At 40.6% G+C, this 17,542-nt stretch overlaps 1 long non-coding RNA gene across 1 annotated transcript in view; it reads right to left on the reverse strand.

Annotated features, from left to right (window-relative positions):
• Positions 1-14,045: 14,045 nt before the first annotated feature.
• The window catches only part of LOC102381771, a 3,785-nt gene continuing 288 nt past the window's right edge, over positions 14,046-17,542 (reverse strand). Inside the window, exons 2-3 of the long non-coding RNA XR_322915.1 lie at positions 14,869-15,063; positions 14,046-14,191 (exon numbers count right to left, since the gene is read on the reverse strand). This is a non-coding gene — a long non-coding RNA (uncharacterized LOC102381771). The remainder of the gene's footprint in view (positions 14,192-14,868; positions 15,064-17,542) is intronic.

The raw sequence follows: 17,542 nt of genomic DNA on the forward strand, positions 1-17,542 counted from the left end.
TTCTGTATTATGGATTCATAATATAGAATGCTCTTAGTTACATATTGTGTATTATTCCTAATACATATTCAGAACATATCTTGTAACAGCTCCTTTGGAACCATTAATGTGTATGCTGTGAATGCGTATTAACAGCAGAATTCATTTGCATATTATGAGTCCATAATATTCAATGCATAGTAAAATCTTTGATAAAAAGTAGTTGCTATACATACACAGAGATGTTCACTCATGCTTCTCGCTCATACCTCTGTCACTTTGCCAGGCTGCTTCTCACTTCGGTGCAATTCGTGAGGAAACCAGTTCTTAAATATCATAAAAGAATGTACTACATTAATGAAATACATTTCATAAAGTTATTTACTTTCTTTCATTCATCCTTTTACAGTCATGCCCAGGCTTCTAAAAATGTTGGCCTCTCATTCTGCTGCTGAATGTATATTTAGCCATATGAAAGTCATATATAAATAGAGGTCATTAAAACACTTTTCAAACAAAAAAAAATGCTTTTTGACAAAATGAAACATCCTATGACAAATTTTGAATGTAATGATTTTTTTCATTCATCCCATAATTGTTTGCCTAAATTTCTTCTTTTCTTTCCCTTCAACCATCCATACACATAGATCTTCCAAATTCAGAGGATGGAACTCATGGCACAAAATTGTATGTGTAAGTCAGGTATGGTGGTAGGATGATTAAACCATCTCATTATAGATCCAGAGTTACAAATTCACACTCTGCTCCTATCTTGTGCTAAAAGCTGTCCACAGTCAACCAAGCTGAAAAGGGGTACCTGGTCATTCAAGTTATGTCAAGGGCTGTCAAAAGCAATTTCACATATACAATCCTAGCTCGATGGGTTGTTTAGCTAAATCTCTTTCAATATAACAGTATTATTATCAATAAGGTGGCATTAATACTATGCTAACACCAGTCTGGTGAACATGTGCAAATTGCATGTGGCAATTGCACTGTTCCCTTTACAAAGCAATATGGGCTACATTGTAGGCTTGTGCAAAGCGGCTAGTATTCACTTCAGATTTGGATTCAGCCAATTTGGGGGACGGTGACTTGATTCGGTGATTCGAATCACTGCCCTGATTTGATTTGGCTGGATCTGATTCGAAGATTCAGCAGCAGTTGAATCTCCTAATCATCCAGGCCAGGCCCATCCCCCACCCCTCTCCCAGCCCAGCAATGGCTGCCACGCCCACCCCAGCTCCCAGCACTTGGGGGGAAAAAAGCCCCAGCTCAGCAGGTGCTGTCAGGCAGGAGGCAATCTCCACTGTCCCACGCTGCATGGGGGGCTCTGTATGAGCCCCCAACCCCCCCCACATGGGTGCCCCGTATGGGCCAGCTGTGGCCTTTTAAGGAAAAAAAAACCTGAAGAAACCCTGGGACTCACTGCTTCTGCTGGTGGGGGCAATCCCCACTGCCCGCTCCTGCCCTGTGTCATGTGGGGTGCTCTGCAGGAGCCCCTGAAGACCCAAGGCTGCACCAGGAGTGGTGGGTCCCGGGGTTTTCTTTGGCTTTTTTTTTTTAAAGGGCAAGAACCCTGGCAGGCAGGGCAGCCATGGGGGAGCTGGGAGAGCGGGGGGGGGGCTCATGCAGAGCCCCCATGCAGCGTGGGGCAGTGGGGGACAGTGGGGATTGCCCCTGCCCAGAAGCACCAGGTGAGCACCGTGCTTTTTTTAAAAGCACTGAGCTGGGATGAGCAGGGGCAGCCGGGGGGGGGCTGGGGGAGGGAGCAAGGGGCGGGGGGTGGGGCCGGGGGCCCCTGGAGTTGGCTGCAGCTCCCTGCTGCAGCCACCGGGGACTGTCCAAATCATCAAAGCTCTCCAAATCTTTGCTGAAGATTCGGAGAGCTTTGAATTAATTCAGACCTTTAAATTGGTCTCCTAATTCAATTCAGATTCAGAGATTCAGCCACTGAATTGGGCTGAATCTCCTCTGAATTGAGTCACCACCCAAAGCTTCACACAGCCCTACTACATTGTACTTTTGTTTTACTTGCCAAAACAAAGGGATAAAAAACAAGTGTTCTGCCTCATCCTTTTGCTCAGCTGATTATGATCCTCCTACTTGGATCTTGGGTATAGGTCTGATACAGGACACAGCTCCCAGGATACACTAAAAATAAACACATAGACAGTGAAGAGGACCCTGGCTCTTTTCCCTAAATACTGGCCACAAGCCAGACATGAGAGGGCTGGGATGCACCATTTCAAGAACTATAGCCATGGTACTAGTTTAGTTCCAGGTTTCCAGTTTGGTCATTTGTGCACTTATATGCAGGTGTTAGAATGATTAAACTTGTGCATCTTGCCTCAGAATGGCAATACAATCTACTGTATCTGGCCCTCATTGCTTCAATGTGTTCAATCGGAGTGCAGATAGTAAAAGGTGGCAGTTACGGCATTCTGGTTATAGAGCACTCTTCTGGGAGATAGGAAATGAGTTTGAATTTCCTCAAGCTGAGCCTGGAACCTAGGCTTTTTACTTCCTGGGTAAGTGCTATAACCACTACTTCATTATGCAAAAGGGAAGAAACACCAACAATTCTGTTTTGAAATTAATTCAGTTCTTTTGGTATGAGTTAGGCATGCTTGGTGTGCACCTAAGTTCTTCCAGGTATTTAAGGTGCTGTCTGAGGACCAAGCTGAATTACAATTAATTTTTGTAGGAATTGACTATATAGGTCATATCCGATTTCTTTGGAATGTGCTTGGAAGGCCAAGTGTAAGTCCTAGGAAACAATATAATCCAAAGGCTGTGGTACAGAAATATTTATCTGTTGGATTAGGTTGTGTTCTAATTGCACTGTAAGAATGGCAGAAATGGTTTATAGCAGGTTGAAGGATCAAGATTATTTTACTCCAATTGTTTGCCTCCAGTGGTAGTACTCAAAGGAAGATATTCAATACAATGAGTGAAGATGGAAATATCTGGTTTTCAGTGACTATGGAATGTAGGCAAGAGCAACCATTTTTGGAAATGTACAGCACTCAGTTATCTAGTAATGTAATGCAACCTAATAATGAAGTAAGATAAATAATCAATATAGTAATCATAAGTGCCCATTATACACAGCAGGCTCAAAATATATTCATTTGTATCACTTTAATAAGTATTACTAAAGAATATTTCATAATTTTCAGAGAGGTTCTTCCAAAATGTTCCAAAAACACACATACGTAATTAATGGCTAGCATTAGATACGATATATGACAGGCTGAAGAGTTGGGTGGACCAGAACCAGATGAAGTTGAACACTCAGAAGGGTAAGGTGTTCCATCTGGGGGCAAACAACCCCCAACATACCTACAGGATTGGTCGTGGCAATTTGACTTGCACCACAGCCAAAAGGGACCTAGGGGTAGTGATCAACCATTGCATGAATGTGAGCTGGCAGTGCGATGGTGTGGCCAGCAGGGCAAACAACACCCTGGCATGTATTAGCCATTACATCTTATGCAAAACTAAGGAAGTGATACTCCCACTGTACACTGCACTGATGAGACCATAGCTGGAGTTCTGCATCCAGCTCTGGGCACCACACTTCAACAAGGACGTGGAAAAACTTGAAAGGGTCCAGAGAAGAGCCACCCATATGATCAGAGACTTGCAAAACAAGCCATACGAGAAGAGGCAGAGGGACTTGGGCCTCTTCAGCCTACAGAAGAGAAGACTGAGAGGGGACTTGGTAGCGGCTTACATCAATAACTCAGTGAACAGCTGTTCACCAGGGCACCCCTGGGGAAGACCAGGAGCAACAGATACAAACTCCTGGAATGCCGTTTTAGGCTCAATTCCAGGAAAAACTTCACAGTTAGGGTGTCCAGACTATGTAATAAACTCCTTCCAGTGGTGGTGTAGTCACCTACCTGGGAAATCTTCAAAAGGAAACTGGACAGTAACCTTGCTGGGGGTCACTTGACCCCAGTCGTCTTTTCCTGCCTAGTGCAGGGGGACTGGACCCAATGATCCCTTCCAGCCCCTAACAACCTATGAATCTATTCCAAGGACTAAATGTTTATATACTTATAACCAAATATAATATTGCATCAACTGGATAATTAAAAATTCATAACTGAGAAATTAGACTCTGAAAGTCTCCCAAATACAGCAGGAACATTTGAATCACAATCCTGGGGAAGCTATGCCCAATAGTATGATCAGGTTATTATCTGTGACATCATTATTTATCAAAGTTAGAAGGAAGAAAAAAATATTCACTGAAATTTTAGTGTTTTCTCCTTATAAAAGAAATGGTTATCATTACATTTTAGTGGGTAAGGTTATTACATTGTACAAATTCCTTCATTTCTCATTTCCTCTATTTCTAATATATTTTACTCCTACCATATTTAAAGTATTAATGAAAATGCTGTAAAAGTAGTAAAGTATAATTTTATTTAACATTATCTTATATTATAAAGCCTTATAAACAGCATTATGTAAAGTTACATAAGCATCTATTTAGGGAGCTGAGGTAGACATTTTTAACAGGCAAAAGATAATGTTACTAATAAGAAAATTACATTTGATAATTTCATAACCATCTAGCACAGTAGCCATTTTCAGGTTTTGTTAAAGAATATATATTTTATAATGTAACTGGCTGGCAAATTATCTTATTCATGACTGACCAACTGAAAGAATAGAATCCTTTTTGTGGCTTTCTATAATGTATCTAGCAAGATCTCCTTTGTTTGTTTTGATTTTGAATTGATCATTATTGGTTTATTTGATAACAGTAAATGTAAGCATTTGAAAAACAGAAGCTAAAGCCAAGCACCATTTGGACAGTTACAGTATCTGCTGCAGTATCTAGTGTTTCAGTCTTGAATCTCTCATTACTTTACTGACTTTTCCAAATTGTGTTGTTTTAGTGACAGAGAAAATAGGACATTATGAATTTCACAGACTTAGACCTATGCTGACATTGGCCTGATATTCACTACAGAGTAGTGAAACCATTAAGCTCATTTTGACCTGAGGCTTGAAAAAGATCGGAGCCCTGATTTTTGTGTGTAAAGCTAGAAAATTAATCCGTACTCTCACCTGAATGCTATGTTTAAATCTGTACTTTTTGTCATTTCTATGCACATATCTAGACTTAATAAGTGGGAAATGTAATTTTTAATTAACCTTCATAAAGCAGCCAGTCCTGACCTCACTGTGCTATGCATTGTACAGATGGCTGGATCTCCGTTACTCAATCCCGTTCTCCTAGTGTAATCTCTGAAAAAGTTCTAACCCCAGAAGTCCTTTTTCATAGCATTTGATGGAGTAAGCTTTTGCTTACAAAAGCTTATGCATCTCTGATTTACTTACTCTATAAGGTGTAACTCTATTCTGCCTTCTGCCCAGAGGTACTTTCATGGTATGGTTCCCATGAAAAGCAAATCTAGGATTTTGAAAATTGCTACTGGCTGCCCATGCAGCTTGGGAAAAGGCCCCAGGCAGCCTGACTGCAATAGGACTGGGTCCTTGACTCCTGCAGAGCAAGAAGGGAGGAGAAATCAAAGGAGAGTGCAACTGCACCACTGCATTCCCCCTAAATCTGCTCCTGGTCCCTACCTACTCCTCAGGAAATGGAATCCATAATTTTGCATCCTTGAGCCATTGAAGATGAAATTAATAAGCCTTTGAATTTTTGCTCAACGTACCTGTCTATATAACTTTTGAGGCTAAGAGCTGTGAAAAAAGAAATAACTTGGCTCAAAGACCAAAAGATGTCTGAAACCTCCATAATTAACCCTTATTTATTCCTCAGAGAATTGGGGAAAAGGGAGACTGTAGAGCATGGACATTATAGCCAGTCCTCTGATTTAATTTCCTAATATTTGAAGGTTCTTATCCCACAGTGATGTGAAAAGGATAGGAGCTACAGTACAATGGAATAGATTTGGTACTTTTAATTATTTTAGTTTATGCTATGAATCCAATAGGGAAGAAATCAGTTGGAGATTTTTGTGTACAAGGATTTCAGCCTACATTTCATTAAAATCATTTAGAGGAGAATGTCAGCAGCACTTGGGGTGCCTTCAAGTCCACTGTCATCAGTGCCGGTAAAGAGAGAGTTGGATTCTCTACCAGGAAACATCAAGACTGATTTGAAAACAATGACCAGGAGATCCAAGAGTTGATTGACTGCAAGCACAAGGCCTTGTGCGCTTGGCAGAATGACATTAACGCCAAGCAAAATACATTTTGCTTTCTTTTGGATCAGTAGACCTGATCAAGGAAAAGGGAGCCATCAATACCCACCAGAAGGAGCATTTTGAAGACCTTCTCAAATTGGGATTCTGTTGTTGATGAAAGTGCTCTTAAGTCCATCCCACAACATCCAGTCAGAGATGATGTTGAAATCTCCCCAACCTTTGATGAGGTGAGGAAAGCTATCAAGCTGATGAAGAGCAAGTCATCTGGAGTTCATGGATTCCACACTGAAATCTTCAAGCAGGAAGAAGAGGAGCTCATATCACAGCTCCATGCCCTCATGTTAAGGATCCAGATAGTTGAGGAAATCTCAGATGACATTAGGGATGCCATGATCATAACAGTCTTCAAAAAGGGAGACTGGTCTGACTGTGGAATTACAGAGGGATCACCTTGCTGTCCACTACAGGAAAGATAATTGCAAGAACTCTCCTTCAAAGACCATTGCGAGAACAGGAAATGGAAAAGTGGGATTGTTTCCTTCCACTTGCTGAAGCGCTCCTCCCAGAATCTCAGTGTGGGTTTAGGGCATCAAAAGGCACAACTGACATATTCGTTGCTCACCACCTGCAGGACAAATACCATGAACAACATAAACCTCCCTACATGGCTTTCTTTGACCTTATGCAAGCCTTTGACTCTGTCAACCAAGAAGTACCATGGAGGATACTTCTGAAGTACAGATGCCCACCAAATTCATCACCATTCTTTGCCTGCTCCATGACATTATGCAAGCAGTGGTTCTTAGTAACAGATCTATTATAGATCTCTTTGAGTATACGATGGGAGTTAAGCAAGGCTCCGTGATTGCTCCAACACTCTTTTCAATATTCTTACTGTGATGCTACCTCTGGCCACCACTAACTTCCAGTTGAAATGGAGCTAAACTACCAAATGGATGGTAAGCTATTTAATCTCAGCCAACTTCAAGTCAAAATCAAGAACACCCTGACCTCAATCATTAACCTCCAGTATGCTGATGATGCTGTAGTCTGTGCTCACTAAGAAGCAGACCTTCAAGTAATCGTCAATGTCTTAACTGAGGCATACATGAAAACGGGCCTGATGCTTAACTTTCAGAAGACTAAGATCCTCCATCAATGAGCTCTTAATGAGCAGTTCCCAGGTCCTGTAATTCCCTCATGGTAAGACTCTGGAGAATGTTGAGTATTTCATGCACCTTAGAAGCCATTCCTCATGAAAGACTGACATAGACAAAGAAATTCAACATTGCCTTAAAAGTACAAGTGCAGCCTTCAGATGCCTGACGAAACAGGTGTTCAAAGACTCCAACACCACATCCAAAACCAAGCTTATGGCTTATCAAGCAGTTGTGATCCCCACCTTACTGTGTAAAGCTGAGATGTGGAAAACATGCAGGTGGCACCTCAAGTTGCTGGAGAATTACTATCAACACTGCCTGCAGATGAGCCTTTGAATCCAGTGGGAAGACAGTTGCACCAACATTAGAAACCTCTCGCAAGCAAACACCATGAGCACTGAGGTGATGATTCTCTAACATCAACTTCACTGGACTGGCCACATCATCCAGATATCCAACTCCAGACTCCTAGAGAAAATTTTATTCTCCCAGCTCAGCCAAGGCATACAGTCAAGAGGAGGGCAGAGAAAGGATGTTCTCAAAGCCAACTTGAAAAAATGTAACATCAACATCAACTTGTAGGGGAATAGTACTCCAAAGAGAGGAAGAGTCTGCTGCAAGGATCTCAGTACTTTGAAACTTTATGATCAGGACCAACCCTAGGGGGATGCGGGGCCTGGGGCAAATCAGCCTGTGAGGGACCCACTTAAGAGAACCCGGTGACATGGGCTGCAGAACAGGATGAAGGCAGCAGCCCTGGACCTGGCTATGAAGGTAGATGCATAGGACACATGAATGGCAAAAGATATAATATAAAAGTATTTTATTCTAATCTATTTAGAAGGACAGACATGGTAACAGTAAGGCAAACCTATAATGCTAAAACAACTTTGAAAGGAAAGCTGCCGGTGTTCTTATTAGGGAATAGTTAATAAAGTTCTGGGTTTTTCAACCCAAAGTTAACTCAAAATATTTCTTGCATTACAATTTGGAAGTAGTGCAGTTGTAACCTAACTTCATCAGATATGACAGGTCACAGATTACAGTCCTGAAGACAGCAAATATGTAAACATTGTAAATTAAAGTTGAAAGAATGACAATACCATAGTAGCAACCTTACGCTGAAATCTGTAATATTCATGGTATTATTTGTTGTTGCAATATAATTAGTTTGCAGGTAAGGTCTAGTCTTAATTTAAATGTATGAATATATTCTTTATAATTAGTTTGCAGGTAAGGTCTATTCTTAATTTAAAATGTATTAATATATTCTTTTTACTTTTTCATAATAACAATGACTGTAATGGTAATGATAATCAAGTTAATTTTGTTTTCTTGGCCTTTGACTGTATTTTATTTATTTGTACATGCAAAAATAGCTACAAGTATTTGGACAAAAAATGTCCAGGGCTTGCGTGGTTGATGAGACTGATAATAGGACGCAATTAGTTAAAGGAACTTGGCCATGTAGTGTGCAAAAATTTGCATTGCTGTATTGTCCTGCTATCTTACTATATGGCACAGATATATACTGTGCAATATCAGATTTCAGTTCCTAGCACTGTCTCCTCCTTATGTTTCGGAAACATTGCATATGCTTACAACATTTCAAACAAAATAAAGCTTTTGTTTCTATTTTTGAGCAGAATTTGCTTATGCTGACAACACTGTATTTAAAAGTTGCCTGGCCTGTACTATATTGTCACAGCTGTGATCAGCAGAAACTTCTGAACTGGAACCACTGTAGCGTAAAAAGAGAGGCTTCTGCTCATAAGACACTCTGTACAGACCCTTCAAGTTTGGAATTTACATACACACTCACTAGGTGCATCTACACGTGATGCTATGGTAAGGTGCTATGGCAACATAGCATCCACAGGTGTCTACATGTGGCCAGCAGCTAATTTGCCATAGTGGTGCACTCCCCTGTAATAGTGCACCACTATGGCAAAGTAGGTACTAAAAATAACTGTGCACCACACATACAGTGCAGTATGGGTGGTTACTAAAGCACAGCACAGTAACAACGCCACCATAGGGCAACGTGTAAACATGCCCACTGTGTGGTACTAAATCATGGTAAATTTTGTTAGTAAATGGCAGCTGCATCTTGAGCCAAGGACAGGCACCTGGTTTTGTTATAGAAATTTTACTAAACAAACAAAGCACACTGGCAAAAATTATTAGAAATTTAAAGGCCAGAAGGACACATTTGATCATTTAGTCAAACCTATAGCTTCTGGCAGGACTAAGACACATCTTACTGAAAGGCTTGATGTGCAGGATGAGCTCCTACAATATTGTACAAATAAATGCCAAATACAAATAAAATCCTTAGCCATTATTTGAGGCAAGAAATAATCTGAAATCTTGTGTGCTAAATTTAAATGGGGAGTTTAGCATGAACATATTTTGTACAATCCTAGTGATAGCTTTTCCTACTAAGCCATAACTCTTTGCACTCTCCACATAAGTTACACCTAATTCAATTCATTATTTGATGTGATACTCGCACTACTTTTCTGAATCCCTACATCTGGCTCATCACTCTCATGACCCACCAAATTCATATATAAATGTGTAATGTCTCTAAAACTTATTAATCCAGTTTGATTAAGGGAAAATGTTCTTGGTGGAGGAGTATATGAGGCAATTTATGGCTTTTGAGGATGATTAAATGCTGAAGTGAAGCTGAGGCATTTGATAATCACAGAAGCTATTTATTGCTGGAATATTCCAAGCCCATGAACATTACTCGTATCAAACAACCACTTAAATACATTTTTTTCTTATGTTGTTTGCTGAATCTGCTTCTATCTACATATGTGAAAGTCTAAAATCTCTTGGACTAGATATCTCCATAAGGTCTCTTCCAGCCCTACTTTTCTATGACTCTATGATGCAACAACTGCTTGACACTTCCCACTGACCGTGTCTCATGAGGAACAAGCTTAAGTAAATATATGCAGTAACTCAAAGAAAATACCAGTTTATTGAAAAACTGGTCTACAAATAAATAATTGTGAGAGGGAGTTACCTGGCTAGAAATGGATAAGACTAGATAATTCAATGTATCGTTTCTGATTTACACTCATATTGCCATTATAAATGAATGGCAAGGGAAATTTTCTACTCACCCCTTTAGTAGGCATTTGAAACTTGTATTAAGTGGCTGAAATCCTGCTTTCCAGACTGTCAGTTCTTCCTCTTAAACTCTAAAATGTTAATATTGCAAAAAAGTAAGGGATATGACATCATTGTGAGAATAATACATCTTCCACAAGTATATGGCACATTTCTCTTTTACCTAAGCTAGTATTACTTAGCCTTGTATCAACCTGCAAACTTGTATCATATTACTTCCCTCTCTAACAGCAGCACTGGGAACACAGGAAATGCCATTTACTGGGTCAGATGGTAGGTTCATTTAGCCCCGTATGCTGTCTACTACATTGGCAGAGTATGGATGTTGAGGGGGAAGGTAAAGAGATCATATCCAGAATCTTCCATCCCATGCTTCTTTCTCATTACAGCTTCCAGCAATAAGAGGTTTAGGAATGTCAGATTTCAAGGCTACCATATTCAGAACCCTCTGTTAGACCTTTTCTCCAAGAAATTACTTAATTCCCTTTTGAACTAGGTTAAGCTACAAGCATCCAAAAGCTCTTGTAGCAATGAGTTCCACTAGTATATGGTATACAAAAAAATCCCTTTTTTCAGTTTTAACCATACTGCCTAATAGTTTCATTTTATGTCCGCTAGTATTTTCAGAGATGGTAAATAATAAACTACTTTCTCTGCACCATTTAATATTTTGTAGAATTCTATCATGTCCTCAAGCATCTACTTTCTAAGCTGAAAAGCACTAGCCTACTTAGTCTCTTTTCATATGGAAGTCCCTCCATACCTCTGATCATCCTAGTTACCCTTCTCTGTTTCTTTTCCTGTTTTTCTATGCCTTTTTGATGTATAAGAACGAAAGCTGCACCCAGTATTCAAGGTGTGGATGCACAACAGACTTATAGAGGTATAGTGATACTTTCTGTTTTGTTTACAATTCCCTTCTTTATAACTCCTAATAATTTATTTGTCTTTTCAGTGTTGCTGAACAATGAGCTGCCATTTTTTTCGTGAACTGTCTCATTGAGTCCAAAATCTCCTTTTTGTGTGATAACATTGTGACAGGAGGCAAGTGGTAGCCTGCAGGTGTGGTTAAGGCTGATTATGGAGTCATCTAACCCTGTAGGAAGGCTGGGCTTAGGCAGGACATAAGCCCAGACCTGAATAGGGCCAGCAGTGAGATTTTGGAGGCTTCTGAGGGAACATCGGCTCATCAGGGTGGCTGCAGCTCCTGAAGGCTGGCAGGGAGAATCCAGCCACCTGGTTGGAGATTTAAGAAGAAACTAAGGGGTGGAGGAGGTTCCTGGGATCAAAGGAGGGGTCCAGAACCCACAGAAAGGTACTGAGTGTGTGGGACCTAGCAAGGGGTCTGGAGTCCAGAGAAAGGCTGAGTATATGGGACCTAATTTGGGGTCCAGGAGCCCAGAATGGGACTGAGGGTATTGAGGGACTGTGTGTGTTGTGGAGCCCAGGGAAGGGCTGAGTGTATTGAGGGATTAAGAGTGTGGATGAACAGGTGCGAGTGATTACACCTGCAAGGCATGGGGCATGGTGGACAGGCAGAATGGAGCTACACAATATGCCCTTAAAGCAGAGACCATAGACACCTGGTAATCATGTGAGAGATCAGATTGGGAAGCCCTGGGGCAGCCTCCTTTATATAAAAAACAATTACAAAAAGACATGGCAGGAAAGAGAAGGGATAACTGCCCAATGAGAGTGTGAGTTGCAGGGACCCCAGGGGTTTCATGGCCACCCCTGAAGAGATGCCCTGCCACAAACAGCTAATGCAGAGCTCATTTTATGTATATATTTTGGAATAATGTTTCCCCATATGCATCATTTTGCATTTATCAACATCGAATTCCATCCACCATTCTGTTGTCCATTCACTCAATTTTGCAAGATACTTCAGTAGTCCTTTGCAGGCTGCCTTGTTCTTTACCATTCTGAATAATTTTGTGTCATCAGCAAACTTGGCAACCTTCCTATATACCTCTGCTTGAATATATTCAACAGCATCAGTCCCAACACAGAACCCTGATGCACTATTTATACCCACTCTGTTTTGTACCCTTAAGCCAATTTCTAATCCACATGTGAACATTTCTTCTAATTCAATGGCAAGCTAATTTCATTAAGAGCTTTTGGCATGGGACTTTGCTGAAGGCTTTTTGGAATTGCAGATTTACTCTGTCAACTAGATCAGCCTGATCCACATTCTTGTTGACACCCTAGAAGAACTTTAATATTCTGAGGTGGGATGCCCTCCCTTTGGAACAGTCGTGCTGATTTCCTGCCAGCATGTCCTATTTATCAATGTGCTGAACAGTCTTTTTTCATTATTGTGTCTAATATAATTTCCAGAAACAGGAGTTAGATTCACAGACCTGTATTTCCCTCTGGAGCCAGTAGCATAACTAGACAGTGCAACAAGGGCAGCTGCCCCAGCTGCTGAATTGGGGGAAGAGAGTCCGGGGGATGGGGCATGGGAAAACAAAAAAATTTCTGCTGCAGTGGCAACCAGAAATTGCTGCTGTCCCTATGTATGGCAACTGCCCAGGCAATGGCCACCTCTGTCCAGAGTCCTTTTTTAAAAGTTGGAGTTACATTGGCAGGCTTCCAGTCCAAGGCTGTTTTTAACAACAGGCTGCATACTACAGAAAGTATGGGAATGGTTATATCCATCACCCATCCAAAGGTTATCATCACTTAATTGTTCTTAGCATTTGAAATGGTCACCATTGAGGTAACAGTGGGTGCATCTAAATGTGCATATTAATGTGATGCAATAAACTCTGGTGCTTATCACACCAGAATATATTGCTCCCAGGGACAGTGTTTACATGTGCGCCTGGGACTGCAGCACATTGAGCTGAGTTGGATTAGCCCTGTCTGGCAGGGAGCCCTGAAGGTCATCCTGCCAGCTTAGGGCTACTTCCCCTGGCTCAACATGTTGTGGAGGGGTTTGCTAGGGTACAAGGGTGCTTCAGTGCGGGGTTAGGCACTAGGCAGCTCCTGCATTGAAACATTCTTGTGCCTGAGCCAGTTGGGGCAGTGTCTACATGTGCACTGCTGCAGAGTTAAAAACTCCATAGCAGGATAGTACTTGTATTTACAAGTACTATCCTGCTGTGTAATTAATTCACTTCGACTAATAGAGGTGCATGTGTTGATGTGTGACATTTACTGCAGAGCTAATTAGTCTACTCTACAGTAAATGTCTCAAGTAACTGCACCCAGTCTTAATCATTCTGCAACATAACCAGCTAGCATAGTAATATGTTACATAATCTTATGTCCAGACTCAAATTCATCCCTATCTATGGGTGCTCCTAAATCATGCCAGCTACCAAAGCCATATAAGGTTAGTCCAATGTGATTACTTTTCAGCTCAAAAGTTCATACAGAAGCCATCATGTGACAACCCCTATTTATGTATTACTTCCCAGTTCCCCAGATAGTTCAGAGTCTAGGCCCTGATTCTCCATGGTGTAGCAACTTCTATAATCATTTACATTAATGAAAAACAGGTGTAAAACACTATAATTTTAATTTGTTTTAAATGAAATAAAGAGATACAAGCCAGTGCAGAACGGGGCCATGTGATTCCAGCATTTGTAAAGAGATTGTTTTTTGGCTGTAAGCTCCATTTTCCTGAAAGCTCAGGAGCAAAAATGCCTCATTTTCAGTCTTTTTTGCTATCTTGCACTTTGTTCCCACAACCAATGAATACAGTGCCTGGAAGAAAAAAAGATGAGACTATTAACTTTGCCTTTTTATCACTGCGACTGGGGACGGGATCTTCCACCAGTTCAAAACAGATGAATATAGCTAATAGTCTTCTCAAGAGCTCTTTACCACAGATGGGGAAACATATCCAGCATCACACCAAACAACTTGAATATTTTAAATATATAGTTACTACATGTCTAGAATCGCAGTAATTCCTACTTCCTGGGTATCCAAGTAGAGGGAGAGAAGAGGCAAGCATAGCAAGTAATGCTGTTCCACCACAGGAAGCAGATTTACATGCATTTCTCATTACCCATGACTGTTCTGTTATTCCAGTTGGCAGAGGAGCATAGGAATTGCTATGCTGGATCACAACTGAGGTTCCCTAAAATCAGCATCTTGTTTCATACAGTGGTCAACACTACATATTTCAGGGCAAGGTGCAAGAACCCCATTACAGGCAGATGTAAAATAACTTGACTACATGTTAGGTTTCATTTTAATCTGAAATACATTTTTTCCTTTTGCTTTACACACCAACTGATTTTGTCCCTTCAGCAGGTTACCATAGTTTATGGCTTGCACAGTTTAATTGCTTCTTAGTCTCCTCAAGCCTCACCCAAAGTGTAAACTAAGTGCAGCTAAGGATTAAGCCCCACATGTGCTTTAACTTCTATACTTACCCTTATGTATTGATTCTGGAATCTTTGGTTCTTGACTTTACTCCAAACTTCTTACATAACACATTTACCAATTTACTTAATCCATTGGCATCTCTTTTTTCTAATTTGTAACATGGAGATGATAATATCCTCCTTGCAGGCATGGTGTGTGCTGTGCTGCTTGCAAAATACCACAACATTCTTGGATAGACGACACTATTGAATTCCAAAGTATAGTTATTTATTAAAAATCCTAAGGTAAGAATTCAGGAAATCAGCAAACGTGCCTACCTGTCACCTCTAGTTGGAGGGGTTAGGCGGCTCCATTGCAAAACATTTTCTTTTCTGTTTGACTGTCAATGATAAAATCTGAACCATTTCACCTGAGGTATTATTGACAAAGGTCACATTTGAGACACTTTCCTCAAAGATTTTGGAAGGATGTAATAACAAAGTAAGAGCTACCACTGAGATGGCAGGGTAGTTATTTCTGAAAGCATACTGGGCCACAGCTACAGAACAATCCCACAACACTATTTAGAAGTCGACTGGCTTCTTGTTAAGGACACGGTAAATCAGTTTGTCCATTCTTGGGATAGCAATGTCATTTCACTGATGTATAACGTAGTTCTTTTTACATTTCTGTGTGCCACATAAAAACACTGTTGAGCCTTCTGAAAAGAATACCTCTTGAAGCAATAAACTTGTTAAAGGAAAAATGGTTTCTGGGCACCAACGCTATGTGTTTAAGGATTTGAACTTTCTTAATGCCTAAAACCTGAAAAAAGTCCAAAAAGGACACCCAATTAGAAAGATATTGACTCATCCTGACAAAGGAGGTGGGGGAGAGAGATCAAGGCCCACAACAAAAGATCTATTCATTTATGGCCGCTTGCCTGTGAAACCATTTCAGCATGCTTAAAAATATTTTATCCATTAGCTTGGGAACTATTTTCTAAAAAACCCTCTGCCCACATTTGACCAGCTCACATCTCGTGCTATACATGGTATAGTTCCTATGGTCAAAAGCAGCTTATAGCCTTGTCAGCAGACAACGAAGGAGTGATGAAATGTGACTGACACAGAAGTGCACTGTGAAGGTATCTGACTTCCAACATTTATATGGAAGAATTAGAAGATGCGTCAGTTCCTCACAGGCCGTTTTAAGAAGAAAAGATGACAAATGTATGAAATATTTAGCCCATCAAATACAGCTCAGGAAAAACAGTTTACGTATATCGAATGTTACAAAAAATAATTACCAAAATAAGGTCACTTAATAGCCTCAATAATTTTAACTCAGTAATAATATAATAATCCATTTTATTATGATAGTAACAACTTTATGTTAGACTTCAATCACACAACTAAAAAAATCCATAATTATAAAGCATGCAGTACAAGAATATCTTGCATATATGCTACCAAATACACATTTCTAATGATAAAATATTACTATATTGAGTGGATTCTGTTGGACTTTATATCAAATAACCAACTATGAATGGCATTTTTTCACAGCTATAGTATATCACTAGTATTATTATTATTTTATGCAAAAAACTCAGTGGATGAAACTTCATGAGTCTCCTTTATCTGAAATGCAAGTTTAAAGTCTGCATTCAAACCTTTTTACAGTAGTTTGTTGAATTGTGTTTTTAGTGCTGTCTTGATAAAATGACACCAGTTTTAATGAATGCTTACTTCTCTGAACCAACCTGTTGAATGTTTCAGCACTATGTGTTAGTTTACTCATGTTAGTAATACTATTAACACCAGAATCTATAAAAATACATAAAAACTATATGCGTATCTATAATTCCTGCATAAAATAAGAATGTAATGATCACATATTATTGCATTCAAAACAAAAAAGTCAGTATTGTGCATTTGGATTTTAGCATGTGGAAGGTTTATGTTATTTCTTTTATTAAATTTTAGTTGGTTATTTTCAAGACAAGTAAAAAGTGAAAAGAACGTGTCATGGCGTGGGGTCCCCAGGGATGGCTGTGATGACCCTAGGGTTCCATGACTGTGTCTGCTCTGCCTTGTGGGCACCTTCTAATCTCACCTGCCATTTCTTGTTGGTTGAAATAGTAAGTTGGGAGACTGCCCATGAGTTTGTGTGATCATGGTCCTGTTGAACCCCACTAGATCCTGCTGATCTTGGATCCCTTTCTGGGTCTCACTCAAAGTAAGTGCCTCTCAAGACACACTAAGCCTTAGGGGCTAGACGCATGGCTCCAAAACTGTCCCTTTACCACACCCCATGCCTCGCAGGTAGTATTCAAACATTGTACCTCTGAGGCCTTGATCTAGCTCGGCCTCCTGTCGTCACTGTGCCCTTGACCCTTATCTGCGCGCCCTCACTGGTGCTGGGCTCTCCACACTAGTGTGCCCCGCAATGTGGTCTTCTCCTCCCCAGTAACCTCATCCAAGTCCACCGGATTCAAATAACAACATATTTGTAACCGGGGGTTACAAGAAATAATGGCCACAAGCTAGCAGAGAGCAGATTTAGACTGGACATTAGGAAGAACTTCTTCACAGTTTGAGTGGCCAAGGTCTGGAACGGGCTCCCAAGGGAGGTGGTGCTCTCCCCTACCCTGGGGGTCTTCAAGAGGAGGTTGGACATGCATCTAGCTGGGGTCATCTAGACCCAGCACTCTTTCCTGCCTATGCAGGGGGTCGGACT

Source organism: Alligator sinensis, unplaced genomic scaffold (assembly GCF_000455745.1).
Source record: "Alligator sinensis unplaced genomic scaffold, ASM45574v1 scaffold297_1, whole genome shotgun sequence".
Lineage (NCBI taxonomy): Eukaryota > Metazoa > Chordata > Crocodylia > Alligatoridae > Alligator > Alligator sinensis.